The sequence below is a fragment of the Vigna unguiculata genome, chromosome 10 (genome assembly GCF_004118075.2).
Source record: "Vigna unguiculata cultivar IT97K-499-35 chromosome 10, ASM411807v1, whole genome shotgun sequence".
Taxonomy (NCBI): Eukaryota; Viridiplantae; Streptophyta; class Magnoliopsida; order Fabales; family Fabaceae; genus Vigna; species Vigna unguiculata.
In genome coordinates this window covers 13,598,961-13,619,906 of record NC_040288.1, presented here as the reverse complement: position 1 = coordinate 13,619,906, position 20,946 = coordinate 13,598,961, and the positions used below count along the sequence as shown (strand labels likewise).

The 20,946-nt window shown below is 36.8% G+C and overlaps 1 pseudogene; it reads left to right on the top strand.

The window, feature by feature from the left end:
• The first annotated feature begins 4,193 nt into the window (after positions 1-4,193).
• LOC114167056 lies at positions 4,194-20,485 on the top strand (annotated as a pseudogene).
• Positions 20,486-20,946: the final 461 nt, after the last annotated feature.

Below are 20,946 nucleotides of genomic sequence, written 5' to 3'. Positions count from 1 at the left end.
GCAGGGCTGACGGTGTGATCGGTGGCCGTGATGTATACTAGCAGGGGTTGGCTAGTGTCAGGTTTGCGGAGGATGGGGGGTGAGGTTAGGGATGCTTTGAGTTTAAGGAATATTTGTTCACAATCTTCTGTCCACGTGAACCGGGCGGATTTCTTTAAGAGCTGTATTATGGGTTGAGTTTGTTCTGCTAGTTTTGGTAGAAAACGGGATATAGCTGTGAGGCAGCCAATCAATCGCTGTACTTCTTTGATGGTGGAGGGGCTACGCATCTCGATGATAGCCTTGCATTTTTCGGGGTTAACCTCTATGCCGCGCTGAGTTAACATGAAACCGAGGAATTTACCCCGGTCCACGCCGAATACGCACTTCTCAGGGTTCAGGCGGAGGTTGTACTGGCGTAATGCGGAGAAAACCGCCTCCAAATCTGTAGCATGTTGGTGATGGCTCGGGGATTTGACGACCATATCATCGACGTAGACTTCGACACAATGTCCTGTGAGGTGGCTGAAGACTTTGTCCATTAACCGCTGGTAGGTTGCCCCAGCGTTTTTGAGGCCGAAGGGCATGACTCTGTAAAAGTAGTTGGCATCGTCTGTGATGAAGGCGGTCTTGTGCATGTCTGCTGTGGCCATTGGTATTTGGTTGTATCCTGAGTATGCGTCCAAAAAGCTAAGTACTTTGTTTCCTGCCGCACCGTCTACAAGGCGGTCGATGTTGGGTAGGGGGTAGGCGTCGCGAGGGCATGCCTTGTTTAGATCTGTGTAGTCCACGCACATCCGCCATTTACCATTGGCCTTCTTCACCAAGACAACGTTAGAGAGCCAGGTGGTGTAATACGCTTCGTCTATGAATCCTGCGCTCAGCAACTTCTCGGCTTCTATTTTGGCTGCCTGCCTGCGCTCTTCACCAAGTTTGCGTTTTTTCTGAGATACATAGCGGGCTTCTTTATATACCGAGAGCTTGTGGGATGCGACGTTAGGGTCTACCCCTGGTAGGTCGGCGGCTGACCAATCGAAGAGATCCGTGTTGTTTATTAGGATGGGTGTAATTGTGGCACGCTCATCAAGACTTAAACCAGTGCCCAAGTTGATGGAATGGCCGTTGGGAAGCTCCAGTGGGGTTGTGTCCTCGACTGGTTCGAGACGGGCGTCTCGGCCTATTCTGGGATCAAGGTCTTCGCCGGATAAGGCTATGCGTGAATTAGGCGGTCGCTCGATGTGGTTTGTCTGTTGGATTGGGAGTTGGGGCCTTAAACTCGCCATGTAGCATTCGCGTGCCAAACGTTGGTCACAGTGGATGGTTAGGATATCGCCGGATGGTGCTGGGAACTTCATGGCCAAATGCGGGGTGGAGACGACTGCTCCGAGGGTGTTGAGGGAAGGACGGCCCAAGAGTATGTTGTAGGATGTGGGTGCGTCGACTATTAAGAAGCGGATTGGGATTGTTTTGGTTTGGGTTCCCTTCCGAAAGACGGTATGGAGGTCTATGTAGCCGCGGGTAGAGACCTGCTCGCCGGAGAAGCCGTATATGGGCTCGTCGTAGGGGATCATTGCGGTGTCAGGTAGTTGTAATTTTTGGTAGGTGGCCCAGTAGAGAATGTCGACGGAGCTGCCTTGATCAACTAATACCTTCTTAACGGCATAGTTTTCTATTTCAACTGTGATGACCATGGGGTCGTCTTGTTGGTGGTCGAGGCCGTGAAAATCATCATCAGTGAACACGATAGGGGGCATACGTCGTCTGTGATGGGATTGGGTGATGTGGTTGATAGATTGTATGTGGCGGAGGTGTCTCTTCCTGGCGGATGAGGTGGAGCCTCCGCTTGCGAAGCCACCAGAGATGGTGTTAATAGTACCTCGCAAGGGGGGGTCGGCAGGGGTGATGTTGGTGTGGGCGGGTTGTGAGTGTTGATCATTGGGTTGGGTGGGTTGGTCATTGTGGTTGGCGGTGTTTGGTTGTCGTCTGTGGTCGTGGCGTGGGGGGTGGTGGGTTCGGGAGGAGGTGTGGTCATCTCTGCGGATGAAGCGGCGAAAGTGGCCGGCGCGTACCAGTTCTTCAATCTTATCCTGTAGCGCTCTGCACTCTTCTGTAGTATGACCGTGATTGCGGTGGTATCGACAATATTTGGTCATATCAGCGTTGGGAGGGGTGGTTGTTTTGCGTGGTGGGGGGAGGAGGTCAGCCTGGAGGGCTTCGTCAAGTATGCGGGAGTGGGCTACTGTGAGTGGGGCGTATCTGGTGAAACGTGGTTGGCGGGGTTCACGTGGACGGGTATCGGGGCACGGCTGAGGCTGTGGGGTGGGATTGGGTACGGGGTTGGGATTGGGGTTGGGATTGGGGTTGGAGGTGTTGGCGGCATAGTCATTGCAGAATTTGGTGTGAAGGGTTTGCATTTCTTCCATGCGCACGTAGTCAGCGACACGCAGCTTGAGTTCGTGCATGGAAGTGGGTGGGTGAAGGTAGACGTTGTTAGCGAAGGGTCCGGGTTGCAGGGTGAGGGTCATGCATTGGAGTATCATTTCCTGGTTAAGGTGTGGTGTGCGGAGGGCTGCTTTGCTGAAGCGGTCGATGAATGTTCTGAGAGGTTCGTTGGGCTCCTGTCGGATGCCCAGTAGGGACATGGTGGTGGTTTGGTGAGGGCGGCTGTCGGCGAAATGTGTGGAAAACATGTGGGAAAGGGTGTCGAAGTTATCAATGGAGTAGGGTGGGAGGGTGGTGAACCACTCTAGGGCGGGGCCTTTGAGTGTTGTGGGGAAAGCCTTGCAGAAGACTGCGTCCTGGGACGTGTACAAGGCGACGTGTGTGATGTATACTTTCAAGTGTTCGTCCGGGTCAGTTTCGCCAGTGTAGCGATCGAGGTTGAATGGTTCCCACTGGGTTGGGAGAGGGGTGTTAGCGATAAAATCTGTGAACGGGTGGCGACGTCTGGGCTGGTGGGGGGTGGGAATGTGGGGTGGGGGTGGGTGGTTGATCATGGTAGGGAAAGTGGAGGTGATGTTGTGAGGAGGGATGTGGGTTGTGGGGAGATATGGGGGGTTGTAGGGTGGGACGTATGCGGTGTGGAGGGTAGTAGGTAGGTTGTGGGGAATGTGGGTTGGTGAGGGTGCTGTAAGCCCTGGGTGATTGGGTGGGAAGTGTTGGGGGTGTGTGGTAGTGAGAGGGGTTTGTTGGGTGGAGGTGAAGGTGTGGGGGGTAGGGTTGTATTCACTCTCTTCCTCTGTAGGTTGGAAAGCCGGAGACTTCACGGCTTCAGAGGTCTCTTTGGCTTTTCCCTTCAGGTCGGCTTCTGCCTCGATTCTCCTCCTGAGGCGGGAGTTCTCTTGTTTGAGCACTTCCATCTCTTCAGCGTTGCGCTTCTTCAAGTCTGCAATTTCCTGTTGCATCTTCATCTGGCCGTCTAGGATGGCGGCCAAGTCAGGGGTGACGCCAAAAGGTCCAGAGGGACCAGCGTCAACTTGCTTGCTAGCTCCAGCTTTGCTGCGGGTAGAAACCATCTTCAGAGAAAAGCGGGTACTAAGGGTGTTTGTCTCGTGCCCCACGGTGGGCGCCAATTGTTCCTGCAGAGAACAAACAAGAAGTCAGACACAAGAGTCACCTTACCATGTAGTCCGCCATCTCCTCAGTTGGCCTCTCCCCACTCGATAGATGTCGGCTTGAACCCAGGAGGGGTTACCTGCAGAAGAATCTCCGAAGCTCAAGTAAGTCAAAGCTCTCAGAGTCAAACCAGCAATTAATGAATGCGTACCTTTAAATGATGGGATCCACGTGTATTTATAGACATTAATGACGTTTGACCATCTCATGGGCTGGGCCTTGACTTGGGCTCTGCCTTGGGCCCCAGCTTGGGCCATGAGTGGGCCTGGTCCTAAATCAGGTTCCATGAGTGCATTGAAGTGAGTTAGCCTTCTAGGCAAGTAGTCGGTTTTGGCCGGCTACCTGCCTAGGTGGCTAGTGTTGGTGGTGCCCGGGTACTAGATGGTATGTGGTTTTGACGTGTGTACTATTCACTTGACTGAGTTTGGCTAGGTACGGTACATAAAGTTATATTAAATTTCACAAATTCCACCTAGGAGTTTTACCGAGATCAATTATTCTTTCTTTCATTATGAAAAGTAAGATGCCAAAGAATAATCTACTTTTTCTTTTTGTTTATAATAAATAAATTGAAAAACTTTAAAATACAAGAATTCGCAGTGGTGTGCAAGTACAATTATTTTACTTCACTTTTATGACCATTAAAAGTTGATGCAGCAAAGTCGTCGGCGCTGGTTTGCCGACATTGATTTGCCCCTAAGCGTTTCCCTAAAGCTCCATTTTCGTTCTTCCCCAACGAAAAACTTTCATGTTTTCCCCGTCTGACTCAGATTGCGGTGATGATGAGATGGAAATGGACTTTCTTCGTGAACGGTACGAGGACAGCAGAAACTTTGAGGTGTTTCTGAGTTTCAGGGGTGAAGACACTCGTGCTTCTTTCACTTCGCATCTCTATGCCGCTCTTCAGAATGCAGGAATCATTGTTTTCAAGGATGACGAGTCACTTCCACGGGGAAAGCAAATCTCAATCTCTCTGCGGCTAGCGATCGAAAACTCTCCAATTTCCATTGTTGTTTTCTCGAAAAATTATGCAGAGTCGCGGTGGTGTTTGAAGGAGTTGGAGAAAATAATGGAGTGCCACAGAACCATAGGGCATGTGGTGCTTCCAGTGTTCTATGACGTTGATCCCTCTGAAGTACGTCATCAAAGAGGCGAATTTGGGAAAGCATTTCAACGCCTATATGGCAAGATTTGGAATGAGGATGAAGAAAAGGAGCTGTATTGGAAGCAGCTTTGGAGGAAGACAGTTGGTGAGATTGGTGGCTTCTCAGCGGTTGAAATCCTATCTTCCAGGCAATGAAACGTTTCCTGCTTCCTCAGATTTTTACAGAACATTCTCTGTTAATAATTTTTGAAATTCGTAACGTGTATGTAGGTTTGAAAGGGTAAACAAACCTCTGAAGAGCTGGAAGAAGGCACTTTCAGAGGTTGCTCAGACGACGCCAACTTATGTAGACTCCAAGGGATGGTAATAGAATCACTTAATGCTTTATGAAATTTTACTGAACATTATCTTTCAAAATAATTATTTATGATATTCATGACATGTGTCAAGGGATGAATCGGTGATTGCTGATTGGATAAGCTTCCCCGTGAAGCAGTTGATGGAGAGACTTTGTATGGGTGCTGAAATCCCATTTAGGTGAGTAGTAAATTATGTTCTGCTTTCAGATTTTCCATGTACATTGTCTCCACAAATAGCATTTATGAAATTATTCAAAACATGTATTAATTAGAGAAATGGAGATCGATGATAAGATAGACTTCATCGTGAAGCATTGGGCGGTCATATTTCGTAAGCCTTACCCCATCTTCCATTTTGACTTATATCCAAGGTAATTGAAACACTGTATGCTTTCAGACTTTTACTTAACATTGTATCTCTTTTTAGCCAAGATAAAATTGCTATTGCATCACTCTAGAGGTTATAATACTAACTAGGTTACATTATACATCTGTTTCAATCAATCCTATGCAACATTCTTCACATTATAAAGAAACGAAGAAGTCATAGGGATTCAAAGAAAAGGAATGGAACCGAACGCTTTATTGATTTGTGTGCTGAAATATGATAGAATGACTAGGATGGTAAAAATATCCGTGTTCACATGTATATGGGAATGAAATTTACTATTGATAGTTGATATTCGCGTGTATTTGTTATTCGTGGGTAATGGATATTTTAACATTCATTTATATACCCATTTATAGAAGGATTGAGTGTGGTTAGTGGCGGAACTTGAACAAAATATTTAGAGGTACCAAATTATATATTTTTTATATATATTTTTTAGTTAAAAAGAAAAGCTTTTCATTTCTTCTGTTTCAAACAAACACACATAATAGTATAATTCAAAAAAATATTACTATCATTCGTTATTATATCATGATACCAAACCATGAATACCATTTTAGATAAGTCCTTTGTTCCTCATTAATTTAATTTGGTGGGTATGGTAACATTTGAGGACGCTTTTTCCGAATCGTGTTCTAATGAATTTTTAAATTCATTATATGTAACTTTAGGAACTTTAGAGATTTGTTTTTCATTGTCATGAAATTTCTCAAGTTTAGTTAACGTAGATGCAATTTTTTCTCATCTTTATTACAAACCTTTGTCCTTCAAAAGAGAATAAATTCTTTTACTCTTTATCACCATCTTTCTAATCTAAATTTATCACCTCTCTTGTATATATTCAAAACTTTAAAAATTTACCATAAGCTGGAAAACACAAAATCTCTAAATTTCATAATTAAGGGTTATGCTATTTTGGAAAAATTATAATTAAAGTTGATACCAATTTCATAAAAGAATCCCTAAGATCATAATTAGGGTTTATACTAATTTGGGATAAACATCCTAAGAAGAATCATAAATCTAACATACATAAATCATTAACAAGATACTAACCTTGATTTGTGAGAGATCATGCAAAAATGTATATTTCATTCTAAACATATGTGTTCTACGACCTTTGTTTCTCAATCTATCTCTTCATATATTTTTCTCCTCACACACTTTCATAATAACTTACATGGTAGAAAGATCTTATAGCAAAAAGAAAACCCTAATCCCTTTTATAAATCAATAATTCCATTAAACTTTTTATTTTATTTTTTATTATTATTTTCTATGATATAAACTTAATATAAATATTATATAATTATAATTTTAAAAAATATATAAATATATATAAAAAAAATTCCAAAAGCTTTGGGGGAGTCGTGGCTCTCCCTATCACTATGATGTTCCGCGAATGGGTGCAGGTATAATATTATTTGTACTCGCAGCTACCCATTATCCACAAAATAATAAAATAAAAATTTAATTTATGTTTTTATTAAGTTAAATTTAATTACAATTAAAATTTAATTTATATTTAATTTGATTAAATTTAAATTAAATTAAATTTTATTTTATATTTGTTGTAATTTTATTTTTATTTAAAAAATATAAAATATTTTTTTTTAAATATTCACGGGTATCCGTGAATTTTAAAATACCCATGGGTATTTTTTAAATGGGTACGTGACGGGTAAACAGGTGGATAACAGGTAGATGTTTTTTTTTTGTTACGGGTCGGGTTGTGAGTTGATAGTATTCATGCCTGATCCGACCTGACCCGTTGTCATCCTTAAGAATGACAATGCAGCTTCCCTAAAAATTGAACGTTCTAGATTCTGTTGTGATCATAACTTATTGACATAATTGAATTTACGAAAATGCCCTACATATAATTGCCTAAAACAAATTTCCCCTCTTAACAACATTTTTGTCCTCAAGAATTGAACTCCTTCAAATCAAAGTAGAATTCCCAAGTAGCTTCTTTGAATAATTGATGTTTCCATTTCATCAATACTTTGGTCACAAAACGATCCTTCTTTTCAATGTCTTTTTATCCAAAATAGCTTTAGGTTCTCTTGTAATATCCTCTAACATTGATGCAGAGGGTAACGTAGTAGAAATAAGGACATTAACAACTTGTTTCCTTAATTGAGAAACATAAGCTAGCGATTATAACTTGTATGCAATCCAAAATGAGGAAAGGTCCAAAAAAACATAGGGGCTACCATACCACAAGTCCTAAATACCATTGAAATTTGTCTATAAGATTGTAACTTCACATAAAGCTTATACCTAATCTAAAATTTCCTGTTTGTTTTATGATTGTCAACAAGCTACTAAATCCTCTCTTGAGCACATTTAATGTGGAACTTCAATAATCTGAGCATCTCCTCCCTCTTTTGAAGACTTATATCCACCAACTCAATTTTAGAATCTCTTGGCAGATATGAAAGATATGTAAGAGGTGGTTGGCCAAATACAATTTCGTAGGCGCATAACCCTTTTAGTCACTTGCTTAGTGACTTCATCATAGAGTTACGCTCTAACCTTTTGAGTGATTTGCTTCATTAGCCTTTCTTCATACTCAACATTGTGTGCGCTAAAAGTCTGAAGTTGGGAGCTTTCAAAATACAAGCGAATGCCCACTCCTAATCCAACAACACGTACTTGTTTAGGGTGCTCAGATCATCCAATAACAATAGCAAGTATGTCATGATGATCTTCAAGAGTGAAATTACCTTGGAAGTTCTGCTCAATCAAGGAGTCCTACAACATAACAAAAGAAATTTAACATCTAATTTGTATCAAATTATAATATTATTCAAAGAAAGGTTATATCTCATAATTCTTTCAGATATTTGTCTTGTGGTATTGGAAATGTAGGAACTCGATGATCGTATACGGGCTAACTTTCATTTCTCATGATGGGATGGTGGTGAAGGAGGTTGTACACAATCATTCTTTGAAGGTGGGGGCCTAGATTTTTCCTTTTCCTTTATTATCTCTTTTATAAGTTTTATATACCCACTACGAGACAATATATGTGGGTTTTTATTTTGAGCGCCTATCCCTTAGGCCTTCACCCTCACACCCTATAATATAAAATTGATTTTATGAATTAGTTCAACCTATACACAATTATCAATGGGAAAATGGATGATTTAAAGTAAACAAACCTCCATCCCTTATATGTACGAATCTCAACAAACAGATGTCAGGTTTCTTCATCAATTTCCATGTATCTGACACATGAATTTTCATTCTTTTTAGCTCCAAAGATATATCTAAATGTAAGTTTTGTCTTAAAATCATAAAATTTCTCAATGATCAAAGATAGACGTTTATGTTTAACTGTAGTCACATTTAGAATATCAAATGGCATTTGCAATAAAGAAAATGCATATAAATAATATTTAGGAAATATCCAAATTATCAAATCTCAAGTGTAAAAACTTAGGAGATTTCAAATGGAGAAATGATAAAAAAGAATAAGTAATTGCTTATACTTCTAAACATTGAAATCCTGCTCAACAGAATTATTCGACTGTTAAGAAAGAAATTTTAGCAATTGTTCTTTGTGTTACAGAATTTCAATCTGATTTGCTCAACCAAAGATTTTTAATTCGTGTCGATTGTAAATTTGCAAAAGACATTTTACAAAAAGACATTAAAAACTTAACATCAAAACAAATTTTTGCAAGATGGCAAGCTATTTTAAGTGATTTTGATTTTGAAATAGAATATCTCAGAGGCACCTCGAATTCTCTCCCTGATTACCTCACTCGTGAATACTTGTAGGGAAAAGCCAGTTGACGAACATGCCTAAAAAGACAGCATTAGCTTCGACAAGAAGTCGAGGTATTAAACTGGGCATACTTGGCCTAAATAAATCATTAGGGTCACAGACTCCAAAACAAATTGGGTCATCAACCCAACAAAACCAATCAGGGTCATCAATCTAGAAAAAATGAAAAGAAATCATTGGGTCATCAATCCAACCAACCTCTTCCAACCAAACAAACCAAACTAGATTATGCTATCCCAATTCAAACGTTGTTAGCTCTTCAAGATCAAGGACTAACTACACTTCCCCAGAAAACCTGGGCAGACATTGTCTCAGATGAAGAAGTGGGTAAATCAACTTCATCCCATTTGATGAGCCTAGGAATTGTGACATTAGCTTTGGCCATGTCAATGACAAATAAGGTTGTTTCCCTATCGGTAGTTTTCAGTAGAACTATGGAGTTACATGTATTCATAACCTTGTACTGAATTCTATATAGTAATGTTGCGGGAATAGATCCCTCCTTCATGTTTAAACCATGAAGCCTAATGTTTAGAAATAATGAGTCTAGAATATTTTTATCCAAAAGACTCACCGTTTTGTTGGGAAAACAATTGAAATACACATGACCATGTCCAAGACTTGTTTGTACGGTTCCTATTAAGGAATCATGAAAATCATTGTGTGTAGTGTCTCTAAGGCACATGAGAATTGAGGCGTTAAGACCTTCTCTAACTAAAGGTTTAATTGCTACTTGAAACATCCTATGTGTAAATATTTGTATTTTTTGGCATGTTCAACCATTGATTATTTTGTGAGAAGATGAAATTCTTCTCCGGCTTCAAGGTCAAACGAAATATTATTTTCCGCTGTTTTGATTATGTAATCCGAATTTCGGACAGGTTTGTTTTCTTCTGGGATATACAGTTCATCCTGTGGAATCTTCAGTATTTCTCAATTATCTATTGCTTGGTTAATATCTTCAAAGCAAACTTCTTCTTCGAAGATATTATTTCTTGGAGGGATTTCCTCTTGTGTCTGATTATGCTCAGTGAGCAAGTTTTGATTTGACCTATTTGAGGTAGAAGAGGAGAAGGAAGCAGAACTTTTAATAGGAAGATGACGAGAAAGAGATCGAAGGAGACTACTCATTTTGTATGATATATTGTATCTCACCCTCATTTGGTTTCATAAGGCATCATTTATCAATGTTAAATTTCCATATATCCAATAAATCTGGTTTTACAAAAACTCTTTTTTTTTTCTGATTGCTAGATCTAAATCTTAACACAAATATGGGTAAGATAGGCATACTGCCAATGACACGGGACTTACTGCTATAGTTCATCTTAAGATCTAAACCAAAGGAACTAGATCTCCAATTTTATTTATACAAAACTAAAATAAACCTAAAATCCATGTTACCAGATTTATCATAATATATGTTAACTTAACATTAATAAATATCACCCTAATTCACTTCAGGCTATGAAAAAGTGATTAATCTTCTTAAACTGTCCATTGTCCAACAGAACAATTCAAGATTTAATATATGTAAATTGTTAGTACTGCCTCCTTATGGAAGACTAAAAAGCTTTGGTGTCAAATGATGGAAACACACTTCACAAGGTTTAAGGAGACTCCATGAAGAAGATCCGCCTAAACGTGGAATCATGAAATGATGAATAGAATGGAGTTTGGAGAGTGGTTTAGATGTGCTTCTTGAAGGAGGTTGAGCCCACCATCAAGGAAAATGTCTAGGAAAAGTTAAGAAGATAACATATCCTAGCAAACTTAGAACAAAGGAGAGCTACAAATTTGGCATAAATTCTCTATATTTTTTTTACAAAGCTTGAGTCAATCCTATTTATAGAATGGAGGAGTTAACCCTAGCGAAAGAAACTACAAGAAATCTGAAAAAAAAAATGAAAAAGCTTTAAGAATCTTCTTCAAGAGTGAAGATGCATGCACTTTTCAAGGTGCCTTGGCATCCAAGCAATGATATAAGGGTTACTTTTATTAGTCCATCAATTTCTTGCTTCCAAACTAAACAATTTCAACGTTTCAGAAAATCGTGTAAATTAATGCATCCTGGGTACATTTGTTCCTCTAAATAAGATTTTAAAGAATCACACAAATAATTTCTTCCAATTTTTTTTCACCAATATCACATATCATATCCTCTAAACAATCATTCATCCACTCTTCAACATATTTTGTTATTTGTAATGTAGTAGGGTTGTCTAATACTTCTCCATGCCAAGTCCAAATTGTATAAAACCTTACTTTAGCAAAGATGAACAGAGGTGATCACGCATTTCACCCAAATAATGACTTATCTAACTCAAATAGTGAATACAAGGACAATAGTATGTCATGTTCACAGGTCTAGAGTGTTCTTGAGCATATTGCAATAACTTAACTATCCTTTTTCATAGTCTTCACTAAGATGATATGGATTCATCTAGCTATGATCCATAACCATGTTAGTAACAAACTCCACTATTCTCACATTTTTTAAGTCCTCACCAGGTGAGGCCTGCCTATTCAAAAATACATTTTCATAACTCATTATCTCGTACACAAAAATCTATCATCATATATTGATAAAATTTCGACAGCATTTCGCATCAATCTTCAAAGTACACAAAAGGAAATGGTCACTTATGACTACAATCAAGTATGCATCTGGAGAATAACACAAAATGGTCTGAACCAAAAATTTATCAAATTTATACGTAGGCTTACAATGTGCACATGTTAACAAATTATAAAAAAATATTTTTTCCAAACTGTCCCATCGGACAATTCAAGATTTAAATGATTAAAGTTTAATCATTTGCACTAAATTTCAAACGAGAACTATGGTTCACTTAATATCTACATATAGAATTATTTTTTCTATGAATTTTTACATTTTAACTAATATATATATGCATGTAAAATCTAGTTTAACAAAGTCTGAACCCAATATTATAAAACTCGCATTCAAGACAAACAAGGCGAACAATAATGCACGTAGACCAACGAGAAGTATAGAAAACTATCCTCAATACAAAAATAATCGAAGGAATGTTTCCTTGTGAACTACACACTAAAAATGCCAAAAAAATGTAAGTTCTAGTCACCATGGAAGTGCTAATATGCAGGAAATCGTTGCTGGTGTTGAGAGAGAGAGAGCTTTGTGTAGGGAGAAAAGTTAGGGAAAAATGGGCGTTGCATATTATATTAAGCACATTTACATTTGACCTATAAGTGGTTTTTACGTCTGGCGTATAAGGATCAAACGTAAAAACCTTTTTTTATGTCTGCCTTTTATATGTCAGACGTAAATATTGAGTATTTATTTACAAAAATGTCACCACACATTTTTTATGTTTGTTGCCTACATGTCGAACGTGAATTCAGTGTCGCAGATGACGAATTTTGTGTTAGTGGTTGATGTAATTCTTACAAGGTCGAAGGATCTAGATAAACTCAAGTGGTGTTGGAGAACTCAAAAGTCATCGAAGAATAAAGGAAATGACAAAAGTGTAGTAACTTCATGTGTTTTTGCTTTGCATATTCAAGAAACAAGAAGAAACATAGAGGAAATAGAAAACGAATTAAATGGAAAGTAATAGAGAACATACCATCTTTGAAAGAGAACTCCAAAGGATAACTGGGATGAGGATTCACCATTTGATAAAGCTTTCCAAAATAAGAATCAAAGCAAGAATAGAATACCCTCAAGACTCTCGAAGATGTATGATAGAAGAGCATTTCATTGTTTTTTCAAAAGTGTGTTTACAAGAGAGTTTGACTTTATTTATAGCCAACAATTATGCCCAAGAACAAAGCAAGATAGTTACAAGTTAGTTACAAAAAATATGAACAAGAAAAGAAGTTCTAAATGTGAACATATAACTAATGATGACGCCTAATATGAATTCAAGCCTACTTTAAGCTATTGAGATAACGCCAAATTATAGTATATTAATAAGATAACTTTTACCTTACAGGCCGATTTGGTAAGAATAAGTTAAGCTTAAACTCATTTTATAATATAGTATTAAAGTCACTAAAAATCTATCTTAGTCGAAATTTGGACATGTCGTGGTGCTATCAAGCCCTCCTCAATTCTCAAGCATGGTGTAATTGTCTTCTTAATTAATAGATAGAGTTGGAGTAATGGAGATTCCTCCAACTCCGCCAAAACCAAACATCAATGACTGAGGAACGAAGATTGATATTGAAATCTTACTCTTGGAGACAATACAATGTATGGGGATCTAAAAATATTGTTTATGATATTGATTACATATATGCAGTTCAAGAGTGGAGACTGCTGATGCGATAGAATTTCAAGTGAAGCATTGTCGGGAGGCACTTTTTGAGGCTGTTGGCATCTCACGGGGCGCAATCTTGAATTCCTGGTAATTGAAACATTTAATGTTTAAATCATATTTTCACTAAACATTGTTTCCAAAAAATAACATTAAAGAAGTTCATCACATGTGTGAAGCCGAGAAATTGAGATTACTAAAGCAATAGAACTCCAATTGAAATATTGGAAGGATGCATTTTCTGAGGAAGCTGGTGGTGTCTTAGATTCCAAAGGGTAATTGAAACTTTCTGTTTTTAGATTGTTACGGTACACTTTTTTTAAAGTAACATAATTATGGAATTCGTAACATGTATAAAGTTTTAGAATGAGGGTGATTGATTATGAGATATGGAAACTCCGGAATCATTGGAGTGAGAAAATTCATGAGGCTTATGGTATATTGGAGGATAAACGACAATATTCCAAGTAAGTGTAACAGTTTCAACTTTCAAATTTTTACTGTACATTATTTTGCTTAAAAGTAACGTTATGAAATTCATAAAATGTATCGAGTAGAGATACTCAAATAGAACGCGACTTGGAGCGTTGGATGAAGGTACTTGTTGAGGCTGCTAACGTCGCGACAGATGCGGTCTATGTATCGTGGTAAGAGAAACTTTAGTCACTCTCTTAGAACTTTTTTTTTATTTTCAAAACACTACAATTAGTTGAAATTTGTTTATTAATATAATTGTTTATATTTTTGTTTGACATCTCATGAACAAATATCTACTACTAATCACCGTGAGGTAAATTAATATACATATAATATTCACGTCCAATATTAGTAAACTCACGTCCATTAGTAGAATCACGATATCTTTTATAGAATGTAAACTTTATTTACAAGATGAAACTTTTATATAGTCCCTCCCTGCAAATAACTATGTTTACGATAATAAATCACATGATTAATATATAATTTTACCGTATTTTAATAAATTTATGAGTTTTTCGTCTTATACAATATTTAATTTTTATTTCTTCTACTTAATGCGGATCATTTACTCGTACTTAAATTATTCCTAACAACTTATCTTAACGGTGCATCGTTTTCCCTAAAACTAACTCAGGAAAGAAGGGCAATAAAGATTTATTAAAAAATGACATTAGGACAAAAGTGCTATACTCTCTAGCAGGATATCTAAGGTGGACTTCATTCTGTGATAAGATGAATGACTATTTAAGACATTTAGAGGGAAAATAGATAAAAAAAAAAAAAAAAGAGTTTTACAGACATATAAAGATCGGGATTTTTGTAAAATGAATTTTGAATAGGTAACTTATATAAGCTTTATGACTAAAATAATAAAATTGAAAACCGTTTGTATTGGTAAACAATTTAACTCCGTTGTCATATTTTCTCTCTGAACCTTTTTCATAATTTAGAAATTAAACCTATTTAAAATTTGCAAGTTGTAATAAATGTTAACAAATAGCAAAATGAAAGTAAGAAAGAGTGTTGAAGAGATTCCTCCCATTACCACTCCTCTTGGAGGGATAACTGAAACACTTTAAATTCATAACATCGTCTCTGGTGCTAACATTTATTAAATTCATAACATGTATGGAAGTATTAAAATGCTGAAGGCTTACAATCGGATAGAAACTTTTGCGAAACATTGGAGGATCGCACTCTGTGACGCTGTTGGCATCTCGAGCTTCGTAGTCCAGCACCGCAGGTAACGAAAACCTACGTTCTCCAATTTTTACTGAACATTGTCTCTAAAACTAACACATGAAATTCATAATATGTATGAAGAGTAATGAAGGATGATGAGATCAACGATATCGAGAAGCATAGGGACGCACTTCGTGAGGCTGCTGCCATCTCCGGAGTTGTAATCCTCAATTCTAGGTAATGAAACATTCATACTTTCTCTCATTATTATTATTATTTTTTTTTACTGAAAGACCATTACTTTATAGTTCAAAGTTTTATGTATAACACTATTATAAATGCACAAATTTTATATATGCTATTAACCTTTTAAATCAACCTTTTCGCTGTATTTCCTTTCCTCGTTAATTTTATCATTCACAGGTCATGTAGAATGAAGGATAGTTATTGACATATGTGCTACAACATAGTTTTCAAAAAACAAATAATGAAACTACGGTGCATTTGATGAACTTAATGAAGCAACACACACTTGCACAAGCATAACTTTTTACTCAAATTTTCCTTTTATTTTGATGCATATAGCACGGCTTTTGTTGCAGGAATGAAAGTGAAGCTGTGAAAAATATTGTTAAAAATGTTACAAGTTTGTTAGACAAGACAGAGTTGTTTGTTGCCAATAATCCAGTTGGAGTAGAATCTCGAGTACAAGAAATAGTTCAATTACTAGAACAAAAACAATCAAAGGATGTTCTACTACTTGGGGTATGGGGGATGGGAGGCATTGGTAAAACAACTATTGCAAAAGCAATTTACAATAAGATTGGCCGCAATTTTCAAGGAAGGAGTTTCCTTGCAGATATTAGGGAGGTTTGGGGGCAAGAAGCTGGCCACGTTTGTTTACAACAACAACTTCTATTCGATATCCAGAAAGAACACAATACAAAGATACATAACATTGAATAAGGAAAAATCATATTAAGAGAAAGACTTCGCCATAAAAGGATACTTCTTATACTTGATGATGTAAATAAATTACAACAATTAAATGCTTTGTGTGGAAGTCGTGAATGGTTTGGTTCTGGGAGTAGAATAATCATCACAACAAGAGACATACATTTACTTAGAGGAAAAAGAGTTGACCAAGTTTTTGCAATGACAGGAATGGATGTAGATGAATCTATTGAGCTTTTTAGTTGGCATGCATTCAAGCAAGCAAGTCCTGAAGAAGATTTTATTGAACTTTCAAGAAATGTAGTTGCTTATGCTGGGGGATTGCCACTTGCTCTTGAAGTCCTTGGGTCTTATTTGTTTGATATGGAAGTAACAGAGTGGAAGAGTGTATTAGAAAAACTCAGGAAAATTCCTAACGATGAAGTGCAGGAGAAGTTAAAAATAAGCTATGATGGTTTAAGTGATGACACAGAGAAAGAAACATTTCTTGATATAACATGTTTCTTTATAGGAAAAGATCGAAATGATGTTATACATATATTGAATGGTTGTGGACTTTTTGCAGAAAATGGAATACGTGTCTTGGTAGAGCGAAGTCTTGTAACTGTGGATGATAAGAACCGACTTGGAATGCATGATTTGCTACGAGACATGGGAAGGGAAATTATTCGTTCAAAATCACCAATGGAGCTTGAGGAGCGTAGCAGGTTATGGTTTCATGAGGATGTGCTTGATGTGTTATCAAAAGAAACTGTGAGACCTTCATTTATTATTTTAGTATTACAAATATATGAAGCTAATGGAAACAATATACATCTATGAATTTGTTATTAGTATTCATTTGTTCAATTGATTGTCACAAGAATTTTTACAATTTGTTTGGTTGTGAATTGTTTGTTTCCTCTTATCTCCTAGAAAAAACAGATGGTTTTTTTCATCAGGATTTTAACTGCCATATATCTTTATCTATGCGTATTTTATCGTTCGTTTTCTGTGATAGGGAACAAAATATATTGAGGGATTGAGTTTGAAGTTACCAAGAAGTAATACAAAATCTCTAAGCACCAAGGCTTTTATGAACATGAAGAAACTCAGGTTGATGCAACTTTCTGGTGTAGAACTTGTGGGAGATTTTGAATATCTTTCCAAAGACCTTAGATGGCTATGTTGGCATGGATTTCCTTTTGCCTTCATACCAACAAACTTTTATCAAGGAAGTCTAGTTTCTATTGAGTTAGAGAACAGTAAGATTACCATGGTGTGGAAAGCAACTCAGGTATTAATTTAGTGTTTTGAATCTCATTCTTTGCTTTGTATTTATTTACATCATATTAGGCATTACTATGAAACATTATCATCCCAATTAGGTTGGCATCTTAAAGTTTCATGAATCACATTCCACATGAAAAATCAATAAAAGAGAAAAAAGATAAGAAGCATGAAGGAACCAAACTAAACGAATAAACAGTATCCAAACAGCTAACCAAAGGCTTAAAAGATTACTAAAAAAATAAAAAACGAACACGGGAAGGTAAAGCATCAAACCAAAGAAAATCAAGTCTTTTAACAAAATCGGTATTTGCAAAACCATCAGTACATCCATTACCAACTTCATAGGCATAGATTTATATTCAGCTCCTGCACTGGATCGAGATTTGTGTCGATATGACAACCAACCTAATTTGCACTACAATACCCTAGGAGAGACATGAAATATGTAATCATTTAGGAAAATATGGTATGAGGAATTTGATTTTCAAGAAAGGAATAAGACATTCTATTTATTATAAAACCAGCAAGTCTATACATTTTCCAGCAAGTCATGCTATGTTTTTATGATAAAAAAATAATATGAATTTTTTGGTATATGTAACAAGTTTGTCAAGTGTAAACCAGCCTGAGATTGGTTCTAGTCTAAACAGTCCAGACCAAAGTAAGTCTTCTGACTTCTCCTCAAATGATTGGAAGCCTCGTTAAGTAGCATTAGAAGATTGAATCATCGTACCACTCTAATAGCATATTGAAGGAATAAATCACAAACTTCAGAGAAAATCCAGACAAGTACAACCTATTTTATGAGCGATGTATGCTTATTTCAGTGCAATCACTATGGTCAACTTTACTTGAACGAAAATATAATAGAACTACAACAAAGGAATCATGAGTATATATTTAATATCCCACTTCACTATATATCACATTTTAATTGCTTTCATATTTATTTTTGTCGTTTATTTATCTAATTTATGTCCATTGTATTTCTTCTTTTGTAGCTAATGGAGAAGTTGAAAATTCTTAATCTTAGCCATTCTCATTATTTAACAAAGACTCCAGACTTTCTAAATTTGCCTAATCTTGAAAAGCTTGTACTCATGGATTGTCCAAGACTGTCTGAAGTTTCATATACCATTGGTCATCTCACTAAAGTTCTACTGATAAACTTTCAAGATTGTATTAGCCTTCGTAACCTTCCAAGAAGTATCTATAAGTTGAAATCTCTTAAAACACTCATTCTTTCCGGTTGTCTAAAGATTGATAAGTTGGAAGAGGACATAGAACAGATGGAGTCCTTGACAACCCTTGTTGCTGACAATACTGGAATAACAAGGGTGCCCTTTTCGATAGTTAGATCAAAAAGTATTGGATATATTTCATTGTGTGGTTATGAAGGATTCTCACGCAATGTGTTTCCCTCTATCATTTGGTCTTGGATGTCACCGGTAAATAGTCTCTCTTCTCGTGTTCAAACATTCGTGGACATGTCTTCTCTTGTTTCTTTAGATGTACAAAATAGCAGTTCCAATCAGCTATCTTATATATCTGAGGAGCTTCCAAAGCTTCAAAGTCTTTGGATAGAGTGTGGCTCAGATCTTCAACTTTCTAGAGATACAACGAGTATTTTGGAGGCTTTAAATGCGACAAATTCTGTAGAATCTGAGTCATCTGCAACAGCATCACAACTGCAGAATGTATTTACATTAATTGAATGCAACTCAGGATCAAAATTGTTTGAGAAGACACTTTTAATTCAAATGGGAAGGAGTTGGGAAATCACACACATCCTGAAACAGAGAATTTTACAGGTTCCTTTCTCTTTAAATGCATCTAATTGTAATGTTTTTGTGATATAAATATTTGTCATAAATTATGGTTTGAAAATTCGCTTGTTTTTTGGCAATTGAATTATTTTTAATGCACCAATTCTATGCGCAAGTGTATAGTTATACCCTGTAAACATAAAAGTTTAAAGATGCTATTTTAATCATATTACTTTATTATTCAACAACATAGAAGATTTTTTTAGGTGCCATCATATATTCTGCTATTAAAAGTTGCCATCAGCTAAAAGAAAGAGAATAATAACATGATATTGTTATGCATAACATTAAATTTTTTAACAATTTACTTTTTTCATGCAAGTTGTCATCGTTTAGAATACTTTTTGACAAAAATATCATGATTTTAATTCATGATAAAAGAGTTATTATCTTGTGATATCATAAATTGATGAATTTATAATAAGTGGTATTAATGCATCGATTGATAAACTTACAGCATATATATCTTTATGTTGACAGAATATGACTACGAGTGATGGGGGTGATTGTTTGCTACCTGGAGATTGTTATCCAGATTGGTTAACCTTCAGCAGCGAAAGTTCTTCTGTGACTTTTGAAATTCCTCAAGTGAATGGGCGTAACTTGAAGACAATGATGTGTCATATCCATTATTCTTCCTCTGACAGTATAACATCAGATGGCCTGAAAAATTTGTTGGTGATAAATCACACAAAGAGCACCATTCAGCTTTACAAGAGAAATGCATTAGCGTCGTTTGATGATGAGGAGTGGCAGAGGGTACTATCAAACATCGAGCCTGGAAACAATGTGCAGATTGTTGTTGTTTTCTGCAGCAGATTAACTGTTAACATGACGACAATTTATCTTATATATGAGGAAATTGATGAAAAAGTAGAGCAGTACCATGCACCGAATTTGAGCATTCCTAGTTACGAATCTTCATGTGCTGTTGGGTCGATCTCTCCTCGAGTGGAATCCATGGAGGACTTGAGGGTTGCTTCCGTAAAAAGCTTAACTAAAGGCTTATTGAATAAATTCTTCTCATGTAAATACTTTTGTAAAGGAAGAGTGGAAAAGAAGAAAAATAAAGGTTAAAAGGATGGTGAATGAATATTAGGTTAAAGTTGTTTATTATTGTCCACAACAACCTATGTCCACAAACTTGCACTAGTGTTTTATTTCTTTTTGCGCCTCATTTTGTTACAATACATTTATATTATAGGAAAATGATATAATAATATCTACCTTTTGATAACTTATCTCACAACATGACGTAGCATATGTTTTTCAATTTTCAAGTTAGTTTTTTTTGAAGAAAGCTGGATGAAAAATAAGTAAAAAGTGGGAGTGAAAATTGAAGGAGAAAAACCAGAAAGCGCAAGTGCAAATGGTTGAACTAAAGAGCATCTTGTTCATCGTCTTCAATCAGAAATCTTCATCTTCAACCGTCATTCTTCATCTTCAACCTCTATTTTTTTAAAACCCTTTCTTCTTCTTCTTTGTTGCAACAGTGTGGATTTTTTCCGATTGGACGAAAGCTTCGACGGTTCGGCATTCATATCCATTGTGGTGTAAAGGAGGAATTTTTGTTGTTGTTTGTAGTGTCGTCATCGTTGTAGTGGCGTAAGTTTGTGGGTTTCATTTTTGTGGTGCAATCTAATTGGGGTCGCTTCTTCAAAAGGTGCGTGGTGGTAAGTTGTA